The following is a 12,147-nucleotide window of genomic DNA, read 5'->3' as shown; positions in this document are numbered from 1 at the left end:
AAAAATACTGCCAATGTGAGGCAGTATAAAAACGATGGAAAAGATATAATTTAGTGTTAAGAGGATTTCGTTCTGGTGAACATATTAGAAAAGTACTCCAATAGAATTTCCTAATTTAAGACAAAAATGATATTTTACAAATTCGGGATTTTTTAAAATTTTATGGCGAAGGCGTGTTCTGAACATTATTTAAATAAAAAAATGATATTTTGCGAATCCGGTAGTTTTAAAAAATTTCCTTTTTACTGAAGTGTTATGGATAGTTAACCTGCGAAAAGAGCATATCAATTCAATTTTAGCCTAAGACAGTTTTCATTTTCAACGAGCTCAAATGCACCGTTACATAAATTTTTTTATAAGTCCGACCCTGTACGTTATTTTTGCTTCTAAATTTGCAGTCATGTTAAGGACAAGGACATGTTAGGCTATTAGCCATGCAAAAAGAATTTTTTTTTGAAAAATGGCTTTGGCAGAGCCAATTAGCCAGACTTGTTTGTGATTGATTGCAGATTCGTAGTCATAAATTTCTTATAAACATAAGTACCCAAGTAGCAATTTTTCGACGCATTGGTTGTCAGTACAAACAAATGCACTGTCTACAACGTTGCCCGAGAGAATTTTCAGTTGTTTCGGCCAACGTCCCCTACCCCGACTGACATTACGATGTTACAACCTGTAGTTATACGGGCAACTAATTTATTACCATTTTGACAACTACATATCACACTTCAGTTTTTTCAACAATCGCAACGACTTAAAAATGTTATAATGCTAAACTAATTATTATATATTTTGATGGACATTTTCGATTTATTTAACAACCTGTTTATTTGTTTTTTTTAATAGCTGGATTTGATAACCATCTTTGTATCTGCTTTGGTAGACAGGGTTGCCAGGTCAGTTTTAACTCTTTCAGTAGTTTTGTTTTCACAAAATCAGTAGAGTCTTTTTAGGCCATGTAAATATACAGTGATATGCACATCCGTCCTAAATGTCCCAAGAGGAATTCCACAAAATTGGAAATTCCAAACCACCAACTGGTAATTATCATTTTTTAGCTAAAATCTACTAAATCAAAAACTAAAATATACTTACGTATTTTTGGGATTTTTTATAATAAAAACAACAGCTAACTTAAGGGGATAGGCGCAAAATGTCGTCTGTTAAAATGTTCAATGTATTTTAAATGTTTTCGTTTTTTGCGAATCCTTAGAAAACTAATAAGTATTTTTGAAAAATTTAAACGCACAAAGAAAGATTACGTTATTACCGAGGACCGAAAGTCCCTGAAAACTTCTATAATGTTTATTTTAATACGTTACAGGGGTGAAAAAAAGAAAAAATTTAGTGACTTTTAATTCCAAATATCTTGTTCAAAAGAAACGTTTTGGTTTTTCTAAATAATGCAGTCTTTCATTCTGCGATTAAAGGACATCGCACACATCTTATGGAAAATATAATGTCACTCAGATTCAATGAAATTTATACGAATAGATTCGTTTTAAATTAACTGTCAATTCTTATCATTGCGCCAACTCTTAATTATGATTAATTACGGCGCAAATTGCGATTAAAGTTTATCGAAATCACATTTTTGGAGTATATAAACGTGTCAGTTATAATCACTATTGCTCTGGGTGCTATTCAAAACAGCTTAAGCCCCGCTGGGCCTAAGCGGATTAGTGAAACTATTATAATAGGATGCTTAAGAGCTCGAGAAGATTTATGAACTAACTATAATTTGGGTATTTTAAAATATTTTGTCTCTCTCTAACTTATGTACCTACCCATTTGATTTCAGATTGATTTATATCAATTTCTGCTCTTATTATTGAAAATTAAGAGTTGGCGCAATGATAAGAATTGATCGTTAAATTGAAACGAATATATTCATATAAATTTTATTGAATTTGAGTGACATTATATTTTCCATAAGATGTGTGCGATGTCCTTTTTCAAAAAGACTTATTATAGTTTCCTCATGATTCGAAAAAAATGGATCAAATTCTGTTGAAATATACCAAAAATCTACTAAAAAATATTGCCTACTATAATTTTTAAAAAAATATCAAAAATCTACCAAAAAAGTAGAAATCTACTAAATGTGGCAACGCTGTTAATGAGAATGATACACTTTTGACACTGGTCACATGACCTCTGTCACCCAATAAGAGGGTGCGTTCTAAAATGGTTTTGATAGTCGGCGCAGCCGGGTTTGGTTGGCGATTGGACTTCTAAAGTTGTCTTATCCGTCTAAGGTTGGTAATAATGTATTTTTTTAGTAATATTGCTAATATTGTTTAATGCGCCATTTTGGTTTTACTTGAGATTTTTGGGATGTAAAGAAAATGAAAACACAGAATATAAAAAATGCAGGCATTTTCTGATAACTTTAAAAGCACCATCAATACATTAAATTTATACAGAACATATTTAACATAAATTTTGACTTTTATATTAAAATTTGATTTTTTAAATTTGCATATTTTTTGTCAAAAATGTCATAAAAAAAGCAGCGCGTGTGTTTTTTAAAGGTGAAATATCCATATTTGACGGTAATCTGAGATGCGTTTATAAATTTCACATCAGGTAATAAGTCCTTTATGTATTTATATCATATAAATTTAAATACCCAATACGATGTCAAAACAGTTTACTTTTTGGTTTTCGCATTCACCATACAGGTGTTAAAAATATAGGTAAAAAAACATAACTAGTCTGACTCCTTGAGCAACCATTGCTCGCGCAGGTGCTTTTTATAGTCGCTTCAGTTGTCTTATGCAACATGCAACGGTTACGAAACGATGTTGCTTAACAGGAGGTTGCCTAGGCAACGTCAAGACAACTCAAAAATCGTCCACCAAATCAGTGCAGAATAGAGTCGTCTTTTAGGCAATAACAACGTTGTAAGAAAACGTTGCCACGCGGTAGACAACGTTGTCGCGTCGACAAATTGCTACTTGGGTACATTCTACAATATTATTTTTATAGATACATTGGTACATTGTGTAGCTTTTTTTTTATTTTGTTTTTTTTTATTATTTTACTGTTTTTTTAATATATATTTTAATTTGTGCGAAACACTTTTTTTACTTCTTTTTTTTTTCTATTCTTTTTTTATTTTTGTTTCTATTTTTTTTTCTTTTTTTTTATTATTTTTTTGTTATTATTTTATTATGTGTTTTTATATATTATTTTTTTTTTACTTTTTTCAAACCACATTAACAAATTATGCCTATTATATTACGTTTACAACTTGTATTTACCTACATAATTTAACATGTTTATAAATGAGATGAAGAATTTCCATATCATTTGTAAATATTAAGGTTTATTGGGAAAAACATTTTAAATCTTTTAATTCCTTATAAAGGTCGTTTATGTTATTTATGTTTAAATGACATTCTAATATGACATGTGTTAGATCTCCGATTTTGCCACAAGTACAATTGGGAGTATCTGACAAGCCGATTCTATGCATGTAATCTGGCGTAAGAGCATGATTGGCTCTCAGCCGATTAATGGTCTTTATAAAATGTCTGTTATATTCTGTGTAAAACCATCTTTTTAAGAATATCCTAGGGTTACAATGAGCAAAATTTGAGCCAGTATTACATTCTCTGTAATGCAATTGCCAATTATTTTTAAGTTTTTGTCTGCTAAAAGTATCAATATCTGAAGCTGGAATTAAATTTTTGTTTATTTTTTCTCCGATCACATAAGCTGATTTAGCAAAATTGTCAACTATTTCATTGCCTTTTATTCCCGAATGACCCTTAATCCAAGCAATTGTTACATTTACTCCTAATTGTGTAATTTCAAACAGTTTTAAGTATATTCAATTCAATGTGGTTTATGTGTTTGACTGTTTGAATGTTACTTAATCTGTCCACCACGCTTTTACTGTCAGTAAATATAACATAATTGCTAGTTGGATTCAGTAGTACATACTGAACAACAAACATTACTGCTATAATTTCTGCTGTGTATATTGAGCATTCAATAGGTAGGCTATATTGATGATGGTAATTTTTATTTTCGTGGAATACTGCACAGCCCGTTCCATTTGCGTCTTTTGACCCATCGCAGTGTGTCGCTTATGACAAGCTAGGTGGACAAAATTATTTTTCATCTTATTTACATTTGTATCGACCAGTTAAGTAATTTGATAATAAAATAAATCATTTTTATTAGTCAAAGACTAAATCAGAGGCGTTCGTCAGGGGAATAAATAAAAAAATTAAAAGATTTTCTATATTTAATGCATATTTTATGGTAGACACTTCCTAGTCTGCTTGTATGAATGCGTTGTAGATTTGGAGTCTATGTAATAGGCTAATGCTTCATCTCCACTTAATTGCCTACCATCCTGCAAGCTATTCGATTTTTTATAATCAGAAGATGTAGCACCTACTGAGCATTCACTTACGCTCCTAATTGAATTAGCAACGTTTCTTTTCCCTACTGCACGAGCTGCTACTTCTGAAGCAGTTACCAACTCCCCCACACTGCGTGATTCAACGAGGTCCTCAACTATACGTTTTTTTGTTTTAAACGATGCCTCGTCAAAATTTTTCCGTGGTCTTCCTATATTACCGAAACCTTGAAATAATATGAACGATCGCGGCGCACAGTACATTGAGCTTCAAATTTGATGTGCTCATTCAACCAACTTTCATTAGTTGCCACAAAACGCTGTTTTGAGTTTTGATCTTCCCGCAGCAACCCATTTATCAGAACTTTTGGAGGCATAATTTGCTATCCTCATTCTGATTTTCCTGTCAGAGTCTTCTGTTAGGTCTCTAAAATTAAATTTTGTAGAAAGGAACTCAAATAGAAAATAATTTTTTTCTCCTTTTGTTGAGCATTTTACCCATTCTTCAAAAAATTCCCTCCTCGGAAGACAGTGCTCTAAAAAAAAGATGTGCTTCGAGTATGCAGGTTACAATAAGTCTTATTACCCTAATAGCACAAGGACGTCCAATGGACGTCCATTGGACGTCCTTCACGGACTTTAGGGACGTCCATTGGACGTCCGTTTTCGTCCGAGGAACGTCCTTTATACGTCCTATTTTGGTCCAAATGTCGCGCTACCGAACGTCCATTGGACGTCCATCTAAGGTCCGAGGGGACGTATATTGGACCTTAATCGGACGTAATTTGGACCTTAATCGGACGTCCTAGGGGACGTAAATTGGACCTTAATCGGACGTAAATTGGACCTTAATCGGAAGTAAATTGGACCTTAATCGGACGTAAATTGGACCTTAATCGGACATAAATTGGACCTTAATCGGACGTAAATTGGACCTTAATCGGACGTAAATTGGACCTTAACCGAACGTAAATTGGACCTTAATAGAACGTAAATTGGACCTTAATCGGACGTAAATGGGACCTTAATCGGACGTAAATTGGACCTTAATCGGACGTAAATTGGACCTTAATCGGACGTAAATGGGACCTTAATCGGACGTAAATTGGACCTTAATCGGACGTAAATTGGACCTTAATCGGACGTAAATTGGATCTTAATAAGACGTAAATTGGACCTTCATCGGACGTAAATTGGACCTTCATCGGACGTAAATGGGACCTTAATCGGACGTAAATTGGACCTTATTCGGAAGTAAATTGGACCTTAACCGGACGTCCTAGGGGACGTGAATTGGACCTTAACAGGACGTCCAATTTTGGTCCAAATGCCGCGTTGCCAAACGTTCAATGGAGGTCCACTTAATATCCGAAGGGACATTCGGTGGACGTCAATTGGGCCTTCATAGGACATCCCAGTTTGGTCCAATGTCTTGCTGCCGAACATCCATCTAATGTCGTGGGAAATAAAAAATATATTTTTTAAGGAACTTATATTACATCTTATATTAAATTACAATTATTGGATATTACATTATTTACATTAAATTACTATACACTTCTCCAAGAAATTAACGCACCACCTTAAATATGGGGTATTTTTGATGTCTCGTATTTCCTAAACCTGTTGTTTCATCTAAGTGATTTTTTTATAATATTATAGCCTAGGCTATAGGTTACCTCCTTAAGCTTGTCATGCACAGGGAGCTATGCTGTAATATATGTACATTATATCATATCGCTCTCTATAGTAATGAGTGAGCCTGCAGACAGGAAACAAATGGTTCCGTATGTGCAGGCTCACTCATTACTATAGAGAGCGATGTGATATAATATATACAGTATAGCTCCCCGTGCATGACAAGCATAAGGAGGTACTTAACCTATAGCCTAGGGCCTAGGCTAGAATATTATAAAAAAATCACTTAGATGCAACATGTTTAGGAAATTCGAGACATCAAAAATGCCCAATTTTTAAGGTGGTGCGTAATGGGCTGTATATACAGGGTGTAACAAAAATACAGGTCATAAATTAAATCACATATTCTGGGACCAAAAATAGTTCGAATGAACCTAACTTACCTTAGTACAAATATGCACATAAAAAAAGTTACAGCCCTTTGAAATTACAAAATGAAAATAGATTTTTTCGATTATATCGAAAACTATTAGCGATTTTTTATTGAAAATGGACATGTGGCATTATTATGGCAGGAATATCTTAAAGAAAAATTATGGTGAAATTTGTGCACCCCATAAAAATTTTATGGGGGTTTTGATCCCTTAGATCCTCCCAAACTTTTGTGTACGTTCCAATTCAATTTTATTATTGTGGTACCATTAGTTAAATTCAATATTTTTGTTTCTTAGTATTTTTCAGATAAGGCAGTTTTTATCGAGTTGCGACTTCTTTTTTAACATGTCTACATAAAAATTTTATGGGGGTTTTGTTCCTTTAAACCCCCCAAATGTTTGTGTACGTTCCAATTAAACTATTACTGAGGTACCATTAGTTAAACAGAATGTTTTTAAAACATTTTTGCCTCTTTGTATTTTTTCGATAAGGCACGTTTTATCGAGATCTGGCTTCTTTTTTACTATGGTTCAAAATATACCTAACAATGTAAAGCATAAATAAGTCTGCATATTATTATTAAGTCTCCATAATCGTACTTAACCATATACAAATATGTGGTGGATTTGACAAATATTCAAAATATTTCGATAAAAATTGACTTTTCGAAAAAGCAATAAGAGGCAAAAAAGTTTTTAAAACGTTGTGTTTAAATGGTACTACAATAATAATTAAATTGAAACATGCACAAAAGTTTGGGGGGGGGGGTTTATAGGAACAAAACCCCTATAAAATTTTTATGGGGTGTCCAAATTTTACTATAGTTTTTTCGTAAGATACTGCTGCCATAATAATGCCACATGTCCATTTTCAATAAAAAATCTCTAATAGTTTTCGATATATTGGAAAAAATCACTTCATCTTGTAACTTCAAATGAGTGATAAAGGCACAGAGACTTAGATGGCGAGGTCACATTGAAAGGATGCCAAACACGAGGACTCCAAAAAGGGTACTAAACTACACTACAACTTCAAGAAAGAGAAGAGGAAGGCCGAAAAATAGATGGAAGCAAGAGGTCGAAAAAGATTTGGAAAGAATGGTGCTACAGGGTCAGAAAAGAAAAATGAATAACAGGAAGGAATGAAGAAAAATCACATATCAAGCCAGAGAAGATCTCAGTACATAAAGAAACGTGAAAATGAAAAAAAAAACAAACTTTTAAGCCATGGGCCTCTAAGGCCCTTAGTGCTATTATATATATATAATATTTATATAACATCAAAGGGCTGTAACTTTTCTTGTGTGCACATTTGTACTAAGGTAAGTTAGGTCCAATCAAACTATTTTTGGTCCCAGAATATGTGATTAAATTTATGACCTGTATTTTTGTTACACCCTGTATATATCTACATACTTCCTCTAATTTACTAAAACTGTTGCGCGTCATCCGCGTCGTAGCCTGTGACGTCGCATGATACCAACACGAAATATTTAGGCGGTAGGTGTGTTCTTTTTTAGAATCACTTTGCCGAGTACACTGGAATTACAGCCACTAGACATATTTTATTATATACGCGTAGAAATAATATTTGAAGATTTCTATTAATGTTAACCTAAAGAAATACACAATAATATGTTTCATTTAATTTGTATAAATAGATTATAAAGTGTTTTTATGAAGCAGATTTGTTCGGATCACACTGTAACTGTAATCTAACGAAGGTGACATTTTAGAATAAATTGGTAACATTTATTTGACAGTTGCGGTGATGACACTTCATATTTGTTTATATTCTTTACTATAAGTATCTGTTTTATTTATTATATTTACTGTTTTTATTATTTACTTTACTATAAAAAGATCCTCTACTATAAAAATATAAATTTCACCTAATTTTATAACGACTTGGAATAATCGAGGTATCTGACAACTTTTTTAGTTGTTATTGTAGACATACTTATACAAAGAAACCTACCGGCTTTTTGCCAAGAGTTGCCGTTTTTTAATTATTAACAATGCAGTGCAAAAACGCTTGCACTGCAAATCTTAAAAGATTATAACTTAATTCTTGTTCTCTATTTCTTAAGTTTTTACTTATGTACATTGAATATTAATTTGTTTTGTTGTATAATCCACGTTTACAATAATTATGTGATAAATTTGATTTAAAATGGATTCAGGATCTTTTTATACTTTGGCAACTATGTCAACTTAGATCTCTGGCGTAGATAATGACGTGCAACGGTAAGTAAATTAGATGGACTGTAGGTTATATTTGGTTCTTGGGACATCAAAGTATATTTTTTAGACATTCCCTGGATATAGTCACCGATGTGACATATCTCCGATTTGTTTTTCATGAGTTTTGTAAGAGAGACTAAAAACTTTTTTTATAGTCACCTCCTGTTTTCATATATTTTTTGACATGTTTTGTAGTAAATTCAACTATCTATTTACTACAAAACATGTCAAAATTTACATGTGAAAGCAGATGATCCTAAAAATGGTTTTTCGTCTCCTACAAAATTCATGAAAAAGCAGATAGGAGAATTATTGTACATTACAATTCTCTGATGTTTGGGAAAAAGGGCTTAAGTCAGAATTGCACATCGATAATGTTTTGATGATTTCTACAGTACTGTAGTAGATTCTACTGTACATACAGTTTACATCTACAACAGTTTTTTTCTGGTCCAGAAATCATCAAAACATTATCAATGTGCAATTCTGACTTAAGTCCTTTTTGCCAAACATAAAAAAACAATCTGGTCATAATTGACCAATGAGCAATTTTAATTTAACCTAAATTACTACTGTTTCTTAAAATGAAGAGCTTACCCCATAGCGTCTCTTATCTAATCTAACAAGATCGTGCACTATTATTCTAACATACACAGGCACAGCACACAAGCACTATGCTCCGTTTTTCACTATCACCTATCACTCAAACTAGTTCAAAAGGATTTGTCCTCTTCAATCTTCTAGTTTGCCCAGTAGTATCGAGGAGCTGGATTTCCTCGATATTCTTGAACTTATGAAGTTGATGCTCGTGACCCTGCTATCTTCTTGATATTTGTTGATAAAGTAATAACTTATTATGCATGGACAATGTGGACTTTCTTCCAACTAGCCAATACACTTTTTATATCTCTCTTTTGCCTTTCATAGCCACAAGGCTATACATTTCCTTCTTGGTTTTTTTTTTGTAGGCCACTTTCAGCTGATTCTAAAAAAAATTAAAATGAACGGTAATTTTTCTATTTTTTACAATTAAAAATCAAAAGAAATAGGTACCTATTTACAGGTAATAATATGCATGTATAAATGATTCGTTTCATAAAGAATAAAGAAAATTGAAAACGGATGTTATAATACTTACAAAATTGTTTAAACAAGATATCCAGCCAGAGCCCAGAGCAAAAACTGGCAGACAGTACAGCAAAAAAGCCACTAATTTCCATTTCCCACACCCCCTTATCGACAGTTATCGATGCATTTTTTTCCAATCAAAATTTTTACTAAATTTTTAGGTTATCGGTTATCCATGAAAATGAAATAAATAATATGAAATGTGATGACCACGTGACGCTACATAGATACTCGCGCGGCAAATTTGAAAATGAACGCAAATTGAATAGTAAATGGCCTCTCTTAAAATCTTGTAATGGAAAATTTTACCCCTCCAGGAAGACATTGTACTATGTTCATTCGCGTACATTCGCGCTGCATGCCCTGCATGAACGCAAATTGAATAGTAAATGGCCTCTCTTAAAATCTTGTAATGGAAAATTTTACCCCTCCAGGAAGACATTGTACTATGTTCATTCGGTACATTCGCGCTGCATGCCCCGAGTATTGGGATAAACCGTAATCGTACCCCCTCCTAACTGCCAAAGTGTCATGGCCGCCGTCGGGACCTATTGTGCTGACATTTACAATGTTTACATATAGAAAAGTTTGTTTTTTTCTGCTTATAATGCCGTTTTCTAAAGATATTAGTGAACAAAATCGATTTGCTAACAATATTTAATATATTTTAAATGTGCTAAAATTGGATTCAACAGCAAAAGTCGCATAAATAACATATAAATAACGAATTTGTTCACCTATTACAAATGGGGTTATGTGGTTGTAACTGTTTATTTTGGGAATAAAATGAAAATGATCAATTAAACGACTGGAAAACTGTAAGTATTACAATTAAAACATGTTTATCCTATCACAAGAGTTCACTTCATTTTAAGAAAGCTAATTATTATTATACAATAGACATTTATAAACTGCCATGTACTTTTAAGGTTACTTTTGATCTGTTTTCAAAGCTTATGATAATGTTACCTCTTTATTAATTAGATTTGCCAACAAAAGATGCATGATTAAGGCCAAATGCAATTCCTTTGCTAAAGTCATAAAAAAAGTACCAATACAGTTAAAAAAATTATTTTAAAAAGGTCTCTCAAAAGACATGAAAATATACAACAACTCAAAAAACTAGAGAATGTAAAGAAAGCCAGGTTATTGGAAATGGAATTCCTGTTTAATTGAAAGCCAGTAAACTATCCAAGACTTTTCAGAATCAAATGTTTCAACTTGTAAAAGGATTCTTCTGACATTTTTAGTAAAAACCAGATTATCCTCAAGAAAAATTCTGTTTTAAGTGAAACTCAAAGTCATATGTATAAATATAATTTTGTGAATGTGTCATCTTTGAATGAAACAAATTTTTTACCTAAACAAATAAATGTATGTTTGGATCTAATTAAAAACAATGCTGAATCAAGTACAGTAGAAATACAATCCTTTGAACTTCTAAATGTGATTGTTAAAAGTGTCGAGATAGCTACTGCATAGGGATTCGAAAGGGATAGACTTGTTATGAACGCACTTGATCATGTACTTCTTACTGTTATAAAGTTGAAACAAAACTTATTTTATGCTTTTTTATCAGTCACTTTTAATTGTGTATCAACTTTACGTGGTACATCGTGCAAAAATTGCTAAAATGCAAACATTATATTTATTTTCTGTGTTACATTGGATACTATGATTGAATGTCTTCCTCTTTTAGATAGTGAAGTGAAGAACATCTTGAAGTTCCAATGATGTTTCAAGATGAGATAAATCGAAATAATGGTTGTATGTTAGAAGGACAGAGAATACGAAGAAATGTTATTACTGCATACTTAGTGTAGTGAAATACAAACTTCAAACATTATAATATATTTTTTTATTTCAAACATTTCATATGATTATGAAAGAACATCTTCCTCTTTAAAACAATGAAGAAGTGAAGAACATAATAAAGTTCCAACGAAAATGATTCCAGATGAGGAAAATCGAAATAATGGTTGTATGTTACGTGTATAGAGAATACGAAGAAATGTTATTGCTGCAAACTTAGTGTAGTGAATTAAAAACTTATTGTCAAATACAAATCAATTTATTTCATACTTTTATAATATATAGTGGTACAATTTTATATGTGTTCAAATAAAAATATTAATAAATAAAATACAATAAACACAAATCATGTATATCTTACAATGAATTACAAAATCAAAAATTAATTACAAAAATATCAAAATAAATCTAAAATATTAAAAAGTAACCCATAATTTTTATAGTACCTACATACTTTGGTTGGTACTCTAATAATTTGGAAATCCATTAAAGTTTGTAGATGGAAATTGCAGGTAT

At 32.0% G+C, this 12,147-nt stretch overlaps 1 protein-coding gene and 1 long non-coding RNA gene across 2 annotated transcripts in view; one reads left to right on the top strand and one right to left on the bottom strand.

Annotated features, from left to right (window-relative positions):
- Positions 1-12,147, top strand: part of LOC126887057 (zinc finger protein 271-like) — a 123,141-nt gene that overhangs the window by 96,537 nt on the left and 14,457 nt on the right. The gene's annotated exons all lie outside the window — the stretch shown is intronic.
- Positions 8,565-10,470, bottom strand: LOC126887064 (uncharacterized). The gene is made up of 2 exons (XR_007698942.1): positions 9,830-10,470; positions 8,565-9,676 (listed from the first exon to the last, which is right to left on the bottom strand). It is a non-coding gene; the product is annotated as an uncharacterized LOC126887064 (long non-coding RNA).

The sequence above is a fragment of the Diabrotica virgifera genome, chromosome 6, assembly GCF_917563875.1.
Source record: "Diabrotica virgifera virgifera chromosome 6, PGI_DIABVI_V3a".
Lineage (NCBI taxonomy): Eukaryota > Metazoa > Arthropoda > Insecta > Coleoptera > Chrysomelidae > Diabrotica > Diabrotica virgifera.
This window is presented reverse-complemented; position numbering and strand designations above follow the sequence as displayed.